The sequence below is a fragment of the Leopardus geoffroyi genome, chromosome C1 (genome assembly GCF_018350155.1).
Source record: "Leopardus geoffroyi isolate Oge1 chromosome C1, O.geoffroyi_Oge1_pat1.0, whole genome shotgun sequence".
NCBI lineage: Eukaryota > Metazoa > Chordata > Mammalia > Carnivora > Felidae > Leopardus > Leopardus geoffroyi.
In genome coordinates this window covers 175,239,505-175,258,316 of record NC_059328.1, presented here as the reverse complement: position 1 = coordinate 175,258,316, position 18,812 = coordinate 175,239,505, and the positions used below count along the sequence as shown (strand labels likewise).

Here is an 18,812-nt window from a genome sequence, read left to right as displayed (position 1 = left end):
TTTTCAATATTGGATTAATAAGTAGGCAGAAGATCAACAAGGACATAGAAAACTTAAGCAACCCTATACCACCTAGACCAACTGTTCTCTCTATAGTGCATTCTCCACAATAATGGCAGAATACACATTCTTCTTAAGTTTAGCTTATGGAACATTCTCCTGGATAGATAAAACAAGCCTCAATAAACTTAAAGTGACCGAAATAATACAAAATATGTTTTCCAACCAAAAGAGAATGACTTTAGAAGTCAAAACCAAAAAGTTTGGGAAATTCACAAATATAGGAAAATTAAACAACACACTCCTCAAATAACCAATACGTAAAGAAAAAATCACAAGGAAAATTAGAAATAAGATGAATAAAAATGCAAACACTATATACCAAAGTTCATGGAATAAATCTAAAATGGGCACAAAGGAAAATTTACAACTATAAATATTCATACTAAAAAAATCACTTCAAATCAATAATGAATCTTTGCATCTTAAGACACTAGGAAAAAATAAAGAAAAAACTAAATTTAAAGCAAGTAGAAGAAAGGGAATAACAAAGATTAGAGTAGAAATGAACAAAATACAGGCAAACCTCATGTTATTGTACTTTGTTCTGTGTTTTGCAAATGTTGCATTTTTTACAAATTGAAGGTCTGTGACAACCCTCCATCCAGCAAGTCTATCAGCACCATTTTTCCAATAGCATTTGCTCACATCATTGTCTCTGTGTCAAATTTTGTAATTCTTTCAATATTCCAAATTATTTAATTATTATTATATTTGTTATGGTGATCTGTGATCAGCGATCATTGATGTTACTATTATAAATGTTTTGGGACTCCACCAACCAGGCCCATAGAAGATGGTGAAATTTAATTGATAAACGTCGTATGTGTCCATGGAGAGGGCTTCCCTATTTCCTGAGACACCACAATATCGACATTAAAACAAATAATTACCCTACAATGGCCTCTAAGTGTTCAAACAAAAGAAAGTTGCACATCTCTCACTTAAATCAAAAGCTAAAACTGATTGAGCTTAGTAAGGAAATCATGTTGAAAGTAGAGATAGGCCAAAAGCTAGGCCTCTTCTATCAATCAGTTTGCCAAGTTGCAAATTTAAAGGAAAAGTTCTTGAAGGAAATTGAAAGTGTTACTTTAGTGAACACACAAATGATAAAAAAGCAACACACCCTATTGGGTGATATGGAGAAAGCCTCATTGTCTGGATAGCTCAAACCAACCAAAACATTCCTTTAAACCAAAGCCTAATCCAGAGCAAGGCTCTAACTCTCTTCAATTCTGTGAAAGCTGAAAGAGACGAGAAAGCTTCAGAAGAAAAGTTGGAAGCTAGCAGAGGTTGGTTCATGAGATTTAAGGGAAGGAGCCATCTCCATGACATGAAAGTGCAAGATGAAGCAGCTAATGCTGAAGCTACAACAATTATCCAGAAGACCTAGCAAAAGATAATTAATGAAGGGGGTACATTAAACAATAGATTTTCAATGTAGATGAAATAGCCTTCTATATGAAGACATCATGTAAGACATTCACAGCTAGAGAGAAGTCAATGTCTAACTTCAAAGTTTCAATATATAGCCTGACTCTTTCATTATGCGATAATATAGCCAGTGATTTTAAGTTGAAGCCAATATTCATTTACAATTCTGAATATCCTAGGGCTCTTAAGAATTATGCTAAATCTACTCTACCTGTGCTCTTTAAATGGAGCAATGAAGTCTGGAAGACAAACATTTGTTTACAACATAGTTTACTGAATATCTTTCTATTGAAATATAGTTGACAGTCTTAGTTGCAAATGTACAATAAATATTTTAAACCCACTACTGGGATCTACTGTTCAGAAGAAAAGAGGTTTCATTCAAAATACTATTCCTGATTGACAATGCACCTGGTCACACAAGAGTTCTGATGGAGATATATGACACTAATCTCATTGTCATGCCGACTAACACAATATACATCTTGTAGCCCATAGGTCAAGAAGAAATGTAAACTTTCAAGTGTCATTATTTTTTTCTCCTCAGAGACCTACTTTTTATTAAGATCTAAACACATGAGAACATTGGCCCAAGCTCAACCCATCTTAACATATATCGCTCTGTAGAGTGAAAAGCACCCTATGTACACAGTCAAAAGCTTCACTGCCTGTGTCCCTGAAGCCTGGATCTGGCCCTCCTCAGGCCCTTACTCCCTCAAGGTATCTAAAAAGAACAAGCGAGAGAAGTAGTGCCCAGCATCAGCACAAATAAGGGAATAAACAGGCATTAGAGGTCAAGTCTTGTCATTTAAGAAATACATTTCATAAAGCTAAAGAAGCTGCCACAGAAACTGATTCTTCTGATAGATCTGGACAAGGTAAATTGAAAATATTCTGGAAAGGATTCACCATCCTAAATGTTTTTAAGGAGATGTATGCTTCATGGGAAGAAGCCAAAGTATCAACATTAACAGGAGTTTGGAAGAAGTTGATTCTAACCTCATGGATGACTTTGATGGGTTCAAGACTTCAGTGGAGACAGGAACTGCAGATGTGATAGAAATAGCAAGGAAACTAGAATCAGAAGTACAATGTGAAGATGTGACTGAATTGCTGCATTCTCATGATAAAATTTTTAATAGATAAGGAGTTGCTACTTATGGATGAACAAAGAAAGTGGTTTCTTGAGATGGAAACTACTGCTGGTGAAGGTATTAGGAAGATTGTTGAAATGACCACAAGGAATTAGAATATTATATAGATTCAGTTGATAAAGCAGCAACAGGGTGTGAAAAGATTGACTCCAAATTTGAAAGAAGTTCTACTGTGGACAAAATGCTATCAAACAGCATTACATGCCACTGAGAAATTGTTCATGAGAGGAAGAATTAATTGATGTAGCAAACCTCTTTATTGTCTTACACTAAGAAATTGCCACAGCCAACCCAACCATTAGCAAACACAACTCTGATCAGTCAGCAGTCATCAACATCAAGGTAAGACACTCCATCAGCAAAAAGATTATGACTTGCTGAAAACTCAGATGATGGTTAGCATTTTTTAGCAATAAACTATTTTGTAATAAAGGCACATTGTTTTTTAGACATAAGGCTATTACATACTTAATAAACTATAGTATAGTGTAAACATAATGTATATATGCACTGAGAAATAAAAAAATTCATTTGACTTACATCTGCTTTATTGCAGTGCTCCGGAACCAAACCCACAACGTCTCCAACATAAACCTGTAGAAACAGAAATACAATGAAGAATGTCAACCAGACAAAAAACTGGTTCTCTGATAAGATCAACAAAGTAGAGAAAATTATAGGTAAAAACAGACAAGTTAATTAGAGTCTCAAATTACCAATCCTTTAAAAACTTCCAAATTAAAAAAAAAAAAAAAAGAGAGAGAGAGAGAACACTTCCCAGCTTATCTTTTTTTTTTTTTTTTTAAATTTTTTTTTTTCAACGTTTATTTACTTTTGGGACAGAGAGAGACAGAGCATGAACGGGGGAGGGGCAGACAGAGAGGGAGACACAGAATCGGAAACAAGCTCCAGGCTCTGAGCCATCAGCCCAGAGCCCGACGCAGGGCTCGAACTCACAGACCGTGAGATCGTGACCTGGCTGAAGTCGGACGCTTAACCGGCTGCGCCACCCAGGCGCCCCCCCAGCTTATCTTATTAAGCCAGTATTATTGTGACGCCAAGGTTAGGTAAATACATCACAAGAAAAGAAAACTACAAATTAATATCCCTTTTTAATATATATGTAATAATCCTCAATAAAATACTAGAAAATTGAAGCCAGCAAGATATATAAAAGATCATACACTATGATTATGTTGGTGTTACTCAAGAAGGCAAGTTTAGTTTAACATATGGAAATCAATCAATGTAATAATCATCTTAGTGGAATAAAAGACAACCTTCATGTGACCATATTAATAAGCACAGAAAATTAGCATTTCACAAACCAATGCCCTTTCCTAATAAAACATTATACAAAGTAGGAATAAAAGTAAATTTTCTCAACATGGGAGAGGATATCTATATAAAACCCACAGCTAACATCATACTTAATAGCAAAAGGCTTAATGTTTCATCCTCAAGATTAGAAACAAAATAAGAATGTTCTCTCTTTCCACTTTTATTCAGCATTGTTCTGGAAATTCTAGCTAGGACAATTAGGCAAGCAAAAGAAATAAAAGGTAGCTTTATTGGAAAGGAAGTAAAACTATATTTGAAGATGATATTGTTTTATTTATAGAAAATCCTAAGTAATCTATTTAAAAGACTATTAAAACTAATACGTGAGCTTGGCAAAGTTTAAGGACCCAAGGTCAATATACAAAACTCAGTTGTGTTTCTACACATTAACAATGAAATTAAGTTAATAATCAGTATCATAAAAAAGAATAAAATCATTAGGCCTAAACTTAACAAAGCAAATACAATTACTGAACACTGAAAACTACATAATATTGATGAAAGAATTAAAGAAGATCTAAGAAAAGAGAAGTCAATGGATATTCATGAATTGGAAGACAATATTAAGATGACAATACTCCCCAAACTTAACTATATTCAAAATGCTTCCTATCAAAATATGTTTGCCCTTTTACAAAAATTGACAAGCTGATCTTATAATTCATGTGGAAATTGAAGAGAATAATAGGCTAATGCATCTTGAAAAAAAGAACCCAAGTTAAAGGATTCACACTCAATGCATTTCACATTTTGGTACAAACATGCAGTAATCAAGACAGTACTAACATGAAGATAGAGATAGGTCGATGGAATAGAACTGAGAGTGCAGAAATAACCTCTTACATTTATGGTCAATTTATGACATTAAAATCATTATGATTTTATACTAACAGTAACATATATCACCTCAGATATGAGAGTATGGTTCACTCTACCGTATCAGAAGTAGTTTAAAATAAAAATAAGTTTTTTTATAAGAAGTTTCATTTTAAGTTCATAAAAGAAAATAAATCTAGAGGATATACAAGAAAGTAAATAATAAAAAGAAAAATTTAAGAACTACAAAATGGAAAATTGACATAGATAAGTGTTTGTTCTTAGAAAAGATTAATAAAATTGAAATATGCTAAGCGTAACAGATGAGGCAAATTATATTCTACTCAGATATTAAAAGGAAGATATCATTACAGATACCTACTATTAAAAAGGAAACAGGAGGATATTATAAACATCTCTATTCCAATAAATTTTTATAATTTAAATAAACAAATTTACCAAACGGAAACAGGAAGAAATATAAATGATAAACTTTGAGTCCTCCATGCAGTACCATTCCATGAGGAGATCAACAAGCAACGTGGTGGAAGGTTTGTTTCCTCTCTGAAAAGGATAACGATGGGATATATGCTAGCTATAAGTTTCCCTTTCTAATCAGCAGTGTCTCAGCACCACTATTCAAGGGTTCACACAGGATACAAACTACTAGTGTGGGATCCCATATAACATCACCTTGGGCCAAGGGATCCACTCTAGGGCAAGGAATGTAATAACAAGCACATAATTATGGTATTCACTGGTTCTAATACATACAAAACCACCTGGAGACTGCTGACCTTATAGTAGTGGAACAGCCTCTTGAAAGTCATCTATACATCTGTTTGTGACGCCATGAGAAGATGGTACATTATCCTTCTGTGTTGGTACATACTTTAAACAAATATTCATTATATAGGTCTGTTTCCTAATATGCAAACTACCTGTTATAGAAAAAAAGGAGTAGAAATAGGAGTGACCCTCCTCTCAAACACTCCTGTTAATGTACTTGAAGACTCTGTGTTTCCTTTCCCTATCACATTAGGTTCTGTGCTTCTAGACTATCTGGTTGACTGAGCAGTTCCATCAGAGGACTCAAAAATGGTCCCTCTAAATTTAAAGCTATAATGGCCTCCTCTTTTACCTTGGGCTCCTTGAAATTGTTAATTAGAAGGCAAAGAAAAGAGTTAACATGCTGGCAAAGTTTACTGACTCTTATCATCAGAAGAGGTAGGTCTGCTACTATACAATGAGTGCAAAAAGAAAAACACTGATTAACTACGTGATAAACCAGGATAACACTTTATATTCTATTTTAGAGTTTATTTATTTTAATGTTTATTTATTTTGAAAGAGCGAGAGAGAGGGCACATGAGTGGGGGCAGGGCAGAGAGAGAAGGAGAGAGATAATCCCAAGCAGACTCCACAATGTAAGCACAGAGCCGGAGGTGGGCTGTTCTCAAGAACCAGGAGAGCATGACCTGAGTCAAAATCAAGAGTCGGAGACTTAACTGAATACGCCACCCAAGCATCCCAGTTTTATCTTTCAATGGACAGGGACAACAAAAATGGCTCTATACAAGTATGATAATTGGGGATTCAATTACCTCAGGTATGACTGTCTTGTTCTCTCCATCAGACACAGCACTCAAACAAACAGAAATTTTCCCTGAAGGAATGGAAATCTAGAGTTTGTGGCAGAGACAGAATGAAGATCAATAACAACCTAATTTAAAATCAGAGGTATTGTTTATTCTTAAAATATTCATCTTGAAATTTTCCCCAGATGTGTCTGAAGAATCCTAGAGAAACTGTGCCCAGATGGAATGAACTAACATGAGAAGAAAGATGACTTGAGCAACGTAAGCAGTAGACCTATGGTAGATGTTGTTGGCACCCTACCTACACAACCCCTTTATTACCAGTGCAACCATCTCCTAACTGTTGGGGATACAGGCATCTGACAGCTCATAACTTTACTCTTTTCTGAAAACGACTCTTGTCCAAGGAAAATCACTTTACCAGGGAAGGCATGAAAACGTACGTCTTTTACTTAAGAAGTGGCCTACAGACAATGACTTAATTGATACGGAGTACAAAAAGTCATCCCTTTTGTGCCAAGTCTGGTCAATTCTATGATTCAGAGCTTCTCATTTGTTCAATGTAAGAGTAGAATAAACTGAAATACATCTTTGATTAGCTCCTTGCCCCAGTTCTATACTGCTTCCCTTCACTTCCTTAACAGGATTCTCCTAAGAGAATTTCTTCAATAAATCACTTATACCAGAATACCATATCAGGTTCTGCTTCAAAAGAAATTGGACTAATACCCACCACTCTAAAGACTGAGTCTCTAAGACTTAGCAAAACAAAGGAACTGTAAATATTTTATATAATAAAGAAATATTTTAAACAAATGAATACAAAGTAGTTAAAAATACAGTGATACAAAAAGGTATATCAGATAAGTATGAGCCAAAAAAAAGATGTTTCTGTAATAATATTAAACTCTAAAAGAAGACCAGTAGACATAAATGGATAAACAAACAATGGTATATCTATACAGTGTTCACTGGGCAATAAAATATTAATCAAGTTGAAATATGTATGAACAAAGAATCAGGATAAGAACAACTAATTCTATGCTTATTTGTCAAATGACCTTGGCACTAATTCTTTTATTTTACAGACTTTATTTTCTCCACTTCCACAGTGTAAATTTGGGGATGTCCACATATCTCTAAGCACATACTAAAAGCAAAGAGTGGAATCTATTCATTCTCAGTGATTCATGAATATGTTAAGACAACTGTTTCATTCTAGAGTACAGTGTGAAATTTGCACAACCCTTCTTCTTACTAATTGTGTCAGCTGGGACTAATTATTTAATTTTTTAAGCCTTACTTTAGGATAAAAATTCCTAAATTTCAAGGCTTAATTAAAAATCACACATATAATCTCTCAAACGCACAGATTACAATCTTTCAACAACTGATAATTCCTCATCCACTTTTTTCTTTTCTCCTTCTTTCAAAGTAAAAAAAAAATTTCATATCATATGATTTCTTTTTCCTCTCTCAGACAAATTAAATGTGAACTTCTGTTGGTGGAACTTGGATATCATTTTTTTACATGAAATTGCTTAAGTATAATTAATATTGTCACACTCCTGAAACTAATATTACAATATATGTTAAATGAAACTTAAATAAAAATTTGTAACAAAACCAAACACACTTTTACATTAGTTTTAGGTGTACAACTTATTGATTCAACAATTCTCTACATTACTCAGTGCTCACCAAGATAACTGTAGTCATTATCTGTCACCATATAACATTATTACATTATTATTGAATACATTCCCTAATATTTGATTTTCAATTCTAAGATTTTAATTTTCTAATAGAGCAATAAAAAGAATAAAATAATGAAATTTAATATCAAAAAGAATTTCAGTATTTAAAAATGCCTTCAGTATTATTATTATTACTACTTTAGATGCTCACTGAAATATGAAGAGGCAGAATTATATGTACAGATGAAACAGAACAAGTTCTACAGGTTAAACAAGATAGAAGATATGCCAAAGAGAATGTTTAAATTTTGTTGTAATATTTTCAGAAAGATAAAATAAATTCTTTTCATATGTCAGCAGGAACACAAAGGGGAATCTCTAGTTTGCTCATACTATCATTTTCTTTCCTCCAAACTCATTAGAGAAAGTTAGAAAGGGAATATTATTTCATATTCCAAATATGGAATTATGTAAGCTAATGGAAAATAATTCCTCATGTTGTAAAAAATGCATGATCACATCCTGGAAAAATCCTCTTAGGAGACAACATTTCTCACTGCCCCTGTCCCTTGTCAAAAATAGCAAGAATAGCAAATACCAGCCCTCCAGGTAATTATAATAATAAACAGTACCAGAATTTTGATCAAGTGCTTAATTCTTACCTTAAGGAATAACTTAAGCCCCTAAAATACCAAGTTTCTATGTAGGAAATAACTAATGGCTACTAAGACACAGTTCTCATGTGTGTGGTTTTTATGCTAAGATAATAAAACTTACTTTTCTAGACTTTTTGAAATTGTAGGCAAACCAAAACTTTTAAAAAGTAGTCACGAAAAAAATATGTTATCTTATTTGGAAGTAAATGAAAATACGGCTTACCTCATAACACCATTTTGTCAAGTGCTCTGACAAAACATTTATAATCTTTACTTCAAAGCAGCCATAGCTTTTAAGAAGCAAGGTTATATTACCAGCTCTAGTTATGCATTTTCTTATAGCAACATTACTGTATTTGCCTCCCTTCAGGAAGCAATTTACTGTTATTATTAACTCTCATAAAAGAACAAAGAAAAACCATGCATTCATACCATGGCAGTATAGAAAGGGGATAGGTTTTAATAATAAAAACCTGAGCTTGAATCATGGTTCTGCCACTTATAATATGAGTGATCTTAGGGCAATTTAATTAACCTTTTAAAATATGTATTTCCATGTGTGAAATGTAAATAAACGTATAGCATTATTGAGAAAAGAAAAGAGTAAACCTCTATCACTCTTTTGCAAATAGTCTACACTGAATAGCTGTTATTCTTTTTTTTTCCTGTTCTACACTATACTCAAAATATGGCACCTTGTTGGAAAGAAATAGAATTATTGCTATATTATGCATCATATTTAGAAAGTAAATTGTTTAGAAATACATGAGATGGTATAAGAAAAATTCCCTTCCAATTATCACTCATTAGCTAAAATCCTTCTTCCAAGCTCTATACTTAGGTATCTAATTAACTTTTTCAATCCTCCAGTTGACTGTTCTAAGATATTTCACACTTAATCCAACTATGCTGAACTGTTGATTTGTTCCTGTCCCCATGCTTCTTTATAAGAGCTTTTATTCTACAGACTTTTCCAAATTAGTAAATGGCCTCATCAACCACCCATACAAGTCAGCGCCGGGGTACTTCTGACACCTCCTTTTCTTCCCCCAGCATCTAATCTGTCCAACCTAAGCCATTTATTTCACAAAAATATATACCATCCATTTCTGTTCAGTTTTGGTGCAGATCACTGTCATTTTTCATCTGGAGTACTGCAATAATCTCCTGACTAGTCTCATCTCTAATTCTCTTGTCACTTTCCACTTCATTTTCCACAAAGCAGCCAAGGTGATAATTTTAAAACACAACTTGTTTTGTTACTCTTGCCTACAACTGTCCAATGCCTTCCATATCTACTTAAAAATTGTATTTTATATATATATATATATATATATATATATATATATATATATATATAAGGCATTCTATGTTCTGACCTCTACCTGACTCCCCAAACTCTTCTCATGATATGTCTTCTCCCTACTGATTGTTTCATCCTTAAGGGTCTCTCAGGTACTTAAACATGCTGTGTGCTCTCTCACCAAGTGCAATTTCTTTTACCTGAGAATCTTTAGCATTCCAATTTTCATGTAATTGGCTTCTGTTCATCTTTTAAGTCTCACATTAAATTTCTTCTGAAAAGCCTTTCTGGCAACCCAAACTAATACCACATCGCCTATTACTTCCTCTGAGAACACCTTTCCTTGCTATTACTTTTGCAATACATTATTATATACATTAGGTGGGATTTTATTCCTCCTTACTTTCTCTTCTAGGCAAGGAAGGATGTTTTTGGCATAGCATAGTAAAAACAAACAAACAATTAATGGTATCATATGGTCACTTATTCAACCAAAGAACACATGATGGGGTAGAAAATGATGGGTGTGATCAAGAGCAGTGGCTATTTTATACAGATGATTCAGAGAACTTTAAGATGAAGTGACATTTAGCAGAGATACGAATGAAGTAAGGGAGGAAGCCAAGAGGAAGTACGTTGTAGGCAGGGAAGCACAAGCACAAAGTTCCTGAGATGGGAAGATTTACAGTGTGTTTGAGGAATAGTCAAGGAGGTCAGGATGATTAAGAAACAGAGAAGGCAGAAAAGAGAGTTAAGTTAGATTTAGATTGTGTAAGGAATCATAGATCACAGCATGGGATGTATATTTTATTCTAGTATCAATATTAAACCATTAGAAGCAATCAATTTTGTGTTTTTTGTAGATTCTCATGTCTGGAAAGTTTAAAGACCAAATATACTCCCCAGTGTGGAAAAGCCACTGTTACCACATGATAGAGTCAAAAGGGAGGCCCAGAATATGAGCACATCTAGGGTGGAGGTGGGAACCCAAAGACTGAAGCCAAGAGAGTAAAAGACTGAAGGGATGATTGAGAGAGGATAACAAAGGAGGAAACAGGAGTCTAGAAGAGTTTTCAGACACTATCTGTGGTATAAGAGATAACTAGTGAGAACAGTAAGGGAGTATTTTGCACTATCCTTCTAACTCATTGGAAGTTCATAATCATCTAAAGTAATATGTCTTTCTATGTGTCCAGACAGTGTACTGTGTCTAGGAAATGCAAGAAAATACAAGGAGTTAAGTTTGAAGGGAATTAATTACCATATTTATTGATCTATGGTGTGATGTCTAACCTTGCATGAATCATAACAAACCATATCACTAAACCAGGAACATGGAACCAAGCCAGCTGAACTACAGATAGAATGGAGTGAAGACTTGAGTAGAACTAGGGGCAGACCTGGAATTAGAAGTACCCTCTTAGGCTGAGTCCAGAATGGTGTAAACGGATATGACTACAGCATTAGGGCCACTAGGGAAATAAAACTATAAAACAATGGACATTTCAGACACTTCCTGCTTCAGCTTTGACATTTAAAAAGCTTATTTGGAAATCGTCACTTCCTTCCTTATAAATGGAAAATATCTGAACCTAAATAATTTTTCTCAGAAACATCAGTGAACTGAGTTCGCAGTAAAACCACCACCCCAAAATCTGGAGAGACAAGTGAATACAAAGAATCACAGGCTACAGAGACTCAGTTTGCATGGAGCAGAAGCCTCTGGAGCCATATTTTGAAAGAAACACTTAAAGAATAATTTTGATGAATTGCTGGAGGTACAGTGCCCATTAGAGTGAAACCCTATACATTTCTCACTCTCAGAAGAGAAAACCAGTGAAACCAAAAGCTGGTTCTTTGAAACGATCAATAAATTTGATAAACTTCTAGCCATATTAACTAAGAAGCAAGGAGAGAACACACAAATTACTAATATCAGAAATGAAAGAGGGGTCATCACTGATTGCATAACATTAAAGGCTAATTAAAAAAATACTATGAATTCTAGAGCCACAAATTTGATAATTTAGATGAATGAAATGGACCCATTCCTTGAAAGACACAAACTACAAACAGCTCGTACAAGGAAAAAGAGATAATCTGCATAAGATTATATCTACAAAAGAAATTATTTCATTATAACCTTCCAAAAAAGAATAGGCCAGGCTTAAATTATTTCACTGGTGAATTCTACCAAACACTTAAAGAAGAAATGACATCATTTCTCTAGTCTAGAAAATACAATGAGTTAGGTATCTAGATTTCATTATTTATTGAAGTAAAAAACTAGAGAAGTGAGTAGATTTAGACAAGAATGAAAGTTTTCTGGGAGAAGTCATTTATACCCACATTTTGATTAATTTTCAGTTTCTCTAAAGTTTTCAAAAATGCTCTGAGAAAACCAACACTTTTCAATTAATTTGGGCAAAAGAAAAGAAAACAAAGATATGAGGTCATCATATCTCAGAAGCCAGATGGCAGAGAAAGACTGCTGTAAAGTTTAGTGGGAATATGTGGAACTACACTGATGAAACAACAAGGATAGTTCCAGGGTTAAGCTGGTTCTCAAACAGAGGAAATATATAAGCAGTTATGCTGTTTGCATGAATGTCTTATACAGGAAATAACATAAATGACCACTAAATTGGGGAGTATAAAAGAATAACAGTACAATTGATTGAAACTAATACATCCTCAGAAATAACACTGAAAACCAATATATGATGATGCTGAAAATGTACAGAAGGAACAGGTGTTATAAAATGTTATAAAAAATGTTAATATTCAATTTTGTTTAGCAAAACCACTGGCTACTAGAAGCCTATTAAAAAAGGATTCAGACCCCCTACACTAATATTATTATTCCAGTCCATTGCTGGAGAGCTAGAACTTATGAAACTATTTTACCTTGGTTAAAAAAAACAAAACAAAACAAAAAACATTCACATGTTTTTCCCTTAAAGAGTCCTATTCCTTGCAAAACATGATTTTCTTATAATTAAACACACATTAATATAAACATGGTAGATATGTCACAGTACATAAACATAGGTAGAATTTAAACAAACTTCATTAGGTATCAAATCATTTTTAAACTTCTTTTACTGTAGATAAACTTGCTCAGAGATATTACCTCAACAAGAACAAGACACCGCATCTTTCTCCAAGGACAAATTAATTTTCTCCTAAATATAACCGATTGAATGTGCTTCCAAAATTAAAATTAGAAAAATATCAAACAAGCTATAAGTTATATCTTTGTATCAACATTGGCTGGCTGCATTTCATATTCATGATCATATTATTTTATCGATTTGAATGTATGCATTAGCTTAGACAAAAAAAAATCTAGACTTATAGTAAAAGAACATGCTCCCTATCTCTTTAATCTGTCTAAAGATTAAAAAAAAACTTCTAGGTATCTGGAAGTTTGAAATTTCATGAACAGAGAGAATAATTTATTGGTCTGGGGCATCATTCAACGTATGGATAATCTGAGAATAACCACATCTCATGCCTGTGTAATCTGAGTCATCTGAAGAGTCACTGCAACAACTTCCCAGATTTTGCTCCCATTTGTTCATGGAGGATGGCTACACGACTATGAAATCTTCTGAAGCTGCTGTATGAGTTGTCTACCTTCTGCCTACCTCACTGAGTGCACATTCAGTCAATCAGTAAAAGATAGACACATCACCCTTACCACCATACTGGTGCCCAGCATGGCAATGACAATGTACACTCAAGGGCCTCCTACAATTATTTTCTATTGCATTACCCAAGGTTTCATCTGTAATTACCTCATGTTGGTGTTTCTTGTTGATTTTCTGTCTCTCACTCAATAATATAAGCTTAATGATAAATTTTCTCTCTGGTTCATGTATATATCCCTATATCCTAGTACAATGATGGGTGTTCAATAAATAGAACAGTAGCAGTAGTAAAGCTTCAAGGGTTCTCAATTGCCCGAAAGACAAGATGCAAATTCTTTAATGTCAAATAAAGCTTTTTATGAGCAGACTGTGACCCACTCCTTTGCCCCACTCAGGTTATAGCCCTTTTTTCAAAAGGTCATTAAGGCAAACTAAACACTGCTTCCAGAGCATCTGCACTTCTGTTACCTTCAGATTATTGACTAGGATTAGCTCCACTGGGATATTCTTCCTATCATCATTTCAGAAGATGTTTGATTTTTTTTTTTTTTTTGCTTTGTGAGAAAGAGAGAATGCAAGTGGAGGAGAGGGGCAAAGGGAGAATGAAACAGAGAATCTTAAGCAGACTGTCCAGCAAGCATGGAGCCCAGTCAGGGCTCCAACTCCGGACTCTCAGGATTGTGAGATCACGACCTGAGTTGAAATCAAGAGTCTGACCCTTAATCGACAAAACTGCTCAGGTGTCCCCAGAAGATATTTTATGTATCATTAAAAGTTCAGACCCAAAGTCTATTTTTTTGAAGAATCTTTGCATACCTCAAACAGGATTTATTCCTCTTCACTTTATTATCTCCTGACATATTTTATTTATATTTCATATGGGCAATAAGCATATATACAATACTTTTGCATATTTTTGCTCTCTTTACCACGCAGTGAGTATGTGAGGGCAGAAACCATGTATTCTCACCTGCCTACATTTAGAATCTAATACAGTAATTAATATATCATACTTTGTTGAATGAAAACTTTAATTTTACTAAGCAGCTTATTTTCCCTCCTAAAATAGATACAATTACTGATACCATTAAAATTTCTCAAAGTTCCCAAATTCACAGAACATAATGAAAGGGAGTATTTGATGTATCTTAATTATCAGTAACACACATAACTTTTATGGTAGGTTTTGGTATTTGTGGGCAGCAGGCTTGTAAAAGCAGCAATGGCCAAGGACAGTAATCTTTTATTTACCACATACCAGCTGGGAAACTGCATATCAACCATTAGAACATAGTGTTTGAGTTTTAGGTAACGTTTATAACCACTTGAGAAATCATCATGCAACTGCACTAAGAGAATTGAGTTGAAAGCAAGCAGGTATTTCAAAATTCTCAGTTTTAGTTTCATAGGTGAATAACACAGGTTTTTGAAGTGGTATTTCAATTTCTTCGGCTTTTTCATTATAGTTAAATTTGCTAAGAAAGTAGATCTTACCACGCACACACAAAAAGGTAACTATATGAGGTGTTAACTAACCCTATTTTTGTAATCATTTCATGATATATGTATCAAATCATCATGTTGTATATCTTAAATATATGCAATGTTAAATGTCACTATATCTCAATAAAACTGGAAAAAAAGGCATAATGACATTTAAAAAGTTAGGGAGAACAGTGTAAATTATTTTGGGGTGTGCATATGAAACACTGAAGCTCCCTTGTTCCTACCTATTTCTTTTCACTGGGGTAAAAACTAAATTGAATTAGCAGAGTTCTTTCGATGAATATTTTTAGTTCTTTGAAAAGATTGTTTTTATGTTCTCAAAAGGCTCATCAAATAAAGACAACCTTTATCAGTAAGCTCATGTTGACCATTTTTGCTAAGTGACCGACAAAGTCCTCTGGTCATGTACTAGTTAATTATGAAACCGTTACTGGAATACATAATTCAATCTCCACAGGAAAAGGAATCAAAATGTTCTACTCCTTCATAAATGCCAGATCCACTCCAAAACACCATTTGATTGAGGTAATATATTTGGGGTGAAAAATTTAATTTGTAAAAACTTAATTTCCAGATAATAATATTATTATTGTTATTTATGTACACCCTTTAAAGTAAATTTTTTAACAAATAAATTCCTGTGGCACCTGTGTGGCTCAGTAGGTCAAGCGTCCAACTCTTGATTTTAGCTTGGCCATGATCTCACAGTTTTGAGGGTTTGAGCCCCACATTGGTGTGGAGCCTGCTTGGGATTCTCTCTCTCCCTCTCTCTCCCTCTCTCTTTCTCTCTGTCTCTCTCTCCCTGCCTCTCCCCTACTTGCACTGTCTCTTCTCTCTCAAATAAAGAAACTTAATTTTTCTAAAAAAGTAAATTCCTTCTTAGGATTACTAATGTAATATTTAATTATTAAATTGTCCATTTGGGTTGAATTGTTTTCTCCAAAAAAGATATCCTAAAGTCCTAACCCCAGGTACCTGTGAATGTGATCCTATTTGGAAACAATTTCTTTGTAGAAATAGTCAGGTAAGATGAGGTCATACTGGATTAGGGTGGGCCCTAAATCCAGTGTCTTTCATCCTTATAAAGAGATATTCAGTGACACAGAGAAACAGAAGAATGCCACGTGACAATGGACCCAGAGAGCAGAGGGATGCACCTATACACTAAGGAAAAGCAAGTGTTGCTGGCAACCACCTAAAGCTAGGAAAAGGCAAGGGAGGATCCTTCCTTACAGTCTTCAGAGGAAGCATGACCCTGCCAAAACCTTAATTTTAGACTTTTAGCCTCTAGGACCATGAGAGAATGACTTTTTCTTTTGTAAACAACCCATTTTGTGGTAATTAGTTAGAGTAGCCCGAGAAACTAATACAGTGCTGTGATACAACATATATACTATTAATATATTGGTCTGTCTTTTCAATTTCTTTAAAAATGTATATAAGTAACTTTAATAATAACTAAGTTATTTGGGCTAAGCTCTCTTTAATCAGTACCTCCTTGAAGGCCAAATTCTGCTGTCTGTTTTATTATGTTTGTTATAATGATTAATATAGTCACGGAAATTCTCATATATATATACCTCATATCAATTCCTTAGGATAATTACTAAGTCAAAGAAACTGCATAGTATTATACGATTGTATATATGTTGTCAAACTGCCTGTGGTAGTATAAAATGGGTCCATTTCCATATCATGTGCCACACTGGAAATGATTAATCTTCTGCATCTCCACCAAACTGAGAATTGAAAAGCAACAATTGATATCTGATTTTCATTTCTTTGATTATTTTGAGTCTCACTTTTTGATATATGTTTGCTGGGACATTTATAATTATTCTTGTGTTCCCTACCTGATTACATATTGTTTTGTTTTGTTTGTTTTTTTTTCAATCAGGTTGCTTAATTTTGTCAATTATCTTGTATTCTGGACTCTTTAGACCTGAATCTCTAGCCTTGCGATCATGGCCATGTTATTTAATTTCTCTAAGCTTCAGTATTCTTATCTGTAAAATGGCAATAATGAGAAAATATACCTCTTATGAATGTCATAAATAGAAGAATATATGCAGAGAATTATTACACAGTACAAAAGAGATCCCTAAACTGCACACTACTGAATGAGTACTATGTACTGCATAAGTAGTGCACCATCAGTGAGAGAGAAGAACCATCAGTGGTATAATATAATATTGGCTTTAGTATGAAAACATTTGGTTTGTTGTAATGAAATAAACATGTACTTTATGTCAAGCTTTGCAGGTTAAGTAGAACTGACTTTAATTCTACCCTACATGCTTTTTAATGTACGTGACTTTGGCTTATTTGTACTACCTTTTTAAACTTCAGTTTTCTCAACAATTAAATATAACAGCAATACCTTCAATCTAAATGGCAAATTTAATCATATGGACCTGGGTTTATACCTTAGTTTTTGAACTTCATTTTCTGTATGATTATTAATTTCCCCATACTTTAATTTTCTTCATGTATACAACAGGCATAATACTATTAAGGTAATTTGTAGAATGTTGGGAGAATTAAATTAGATAATTCTGTACAGATCTTTATATAGTGTCTAGCACACGAGTCAGTATCTAGTAGTCAATATCCGGTAACTATTATCATTGTCATTACTATTGGACTATTTAAGGTACCAAGTGGATAATGTATGCAAGCTCTTAGGGTGAATAAAATAGTAAATGTTTATTAGGGGTTATTGATAGTGTGATGGTGGTAGAAGAGCGGGAGGAGATAATACGGGAGGTATTTCATTTATAGAAACATTTCGAGATCAAACTTTTGCAATCACCTTATATTCCACAGAACTTTGTGGACATTATTAGCTATTCATATATATGCTGGGAGACACCCTAAGCTTTTATTTCATGGGGAGAAGCTTAGCAGGAGCTATGCTGGTCCACCTGTGTGTGAATACACCACAGCCTCTGGTCAGGTCCCTGTCCTTGTCAGGCTCCTCACATTTCACAGGGGATGTTAATCTTACCTTCTGTTTCCCTGATTGTTGCGGCATATGGCCCTGCACAAACTGGCAGTACAGAAGAGCTGCGTTCCAAGTACTTGTTAGGGAATGTGACCTTGACAGAGTTGACTGATATAAGTTGAGTTAAAAGAAATATTATGTTTAATTCTTTCTAGTGACATATTGAAATCTCTCTCTAAATAACCTAAATAAGCCTATTTTAAAAACTTTTTATCATAGGATGTAGCTTAAAACCAATCCCCCAAAATCCCTTCCATACACTTTCTATTTTAATGAATCATACTTGAAGTCTTTTGAAACTCATCCCTATATTTACTCTAAAATTATTGTTAAAGATGATGTTCAGCATATTATACATTCTTCTTTTTTTGAGGATGAATAAGAATTCCCTCTGTGGTCTCTGTACCAGTAATATTTGTACTATTCTGATCCACAGTTTGTCTTCAATTCACGAACATTGTACAATTAACATGTTTAATTTTGGTTGCTAAAAAGTTTTAAGCCAATTTTGCCAGGCAATTTTGCCAATATTTGCCCTTCCACAAATATATAGACTCCTATAACATGCATTTTGTGTGATTTATTAGCAT

General features: G+C 34.0%; 1 long non-coding RNA gene across 1 annotated transcript in view; it reads right to left on the bottom strand.

Moving 5' to 3' along the window:
* LOC123599204 overlaps nucleotides 1–18,812 on the bottom strand; it is a 177,822-nt gene that overhangs the window by 90,274 nt on the left and 68,736 nt on the right. The window contains exon 2 of the long non-coding RNA XR_006713037.1: nucleotides 3,189–3,242. This is a non-coding gene — a long non-coding RNA (uncharacterized LOC123599204). The remainder of the gene's footprint in view (nucleotides 1–3,188; nucleotides 3,243–18,812) is intronic.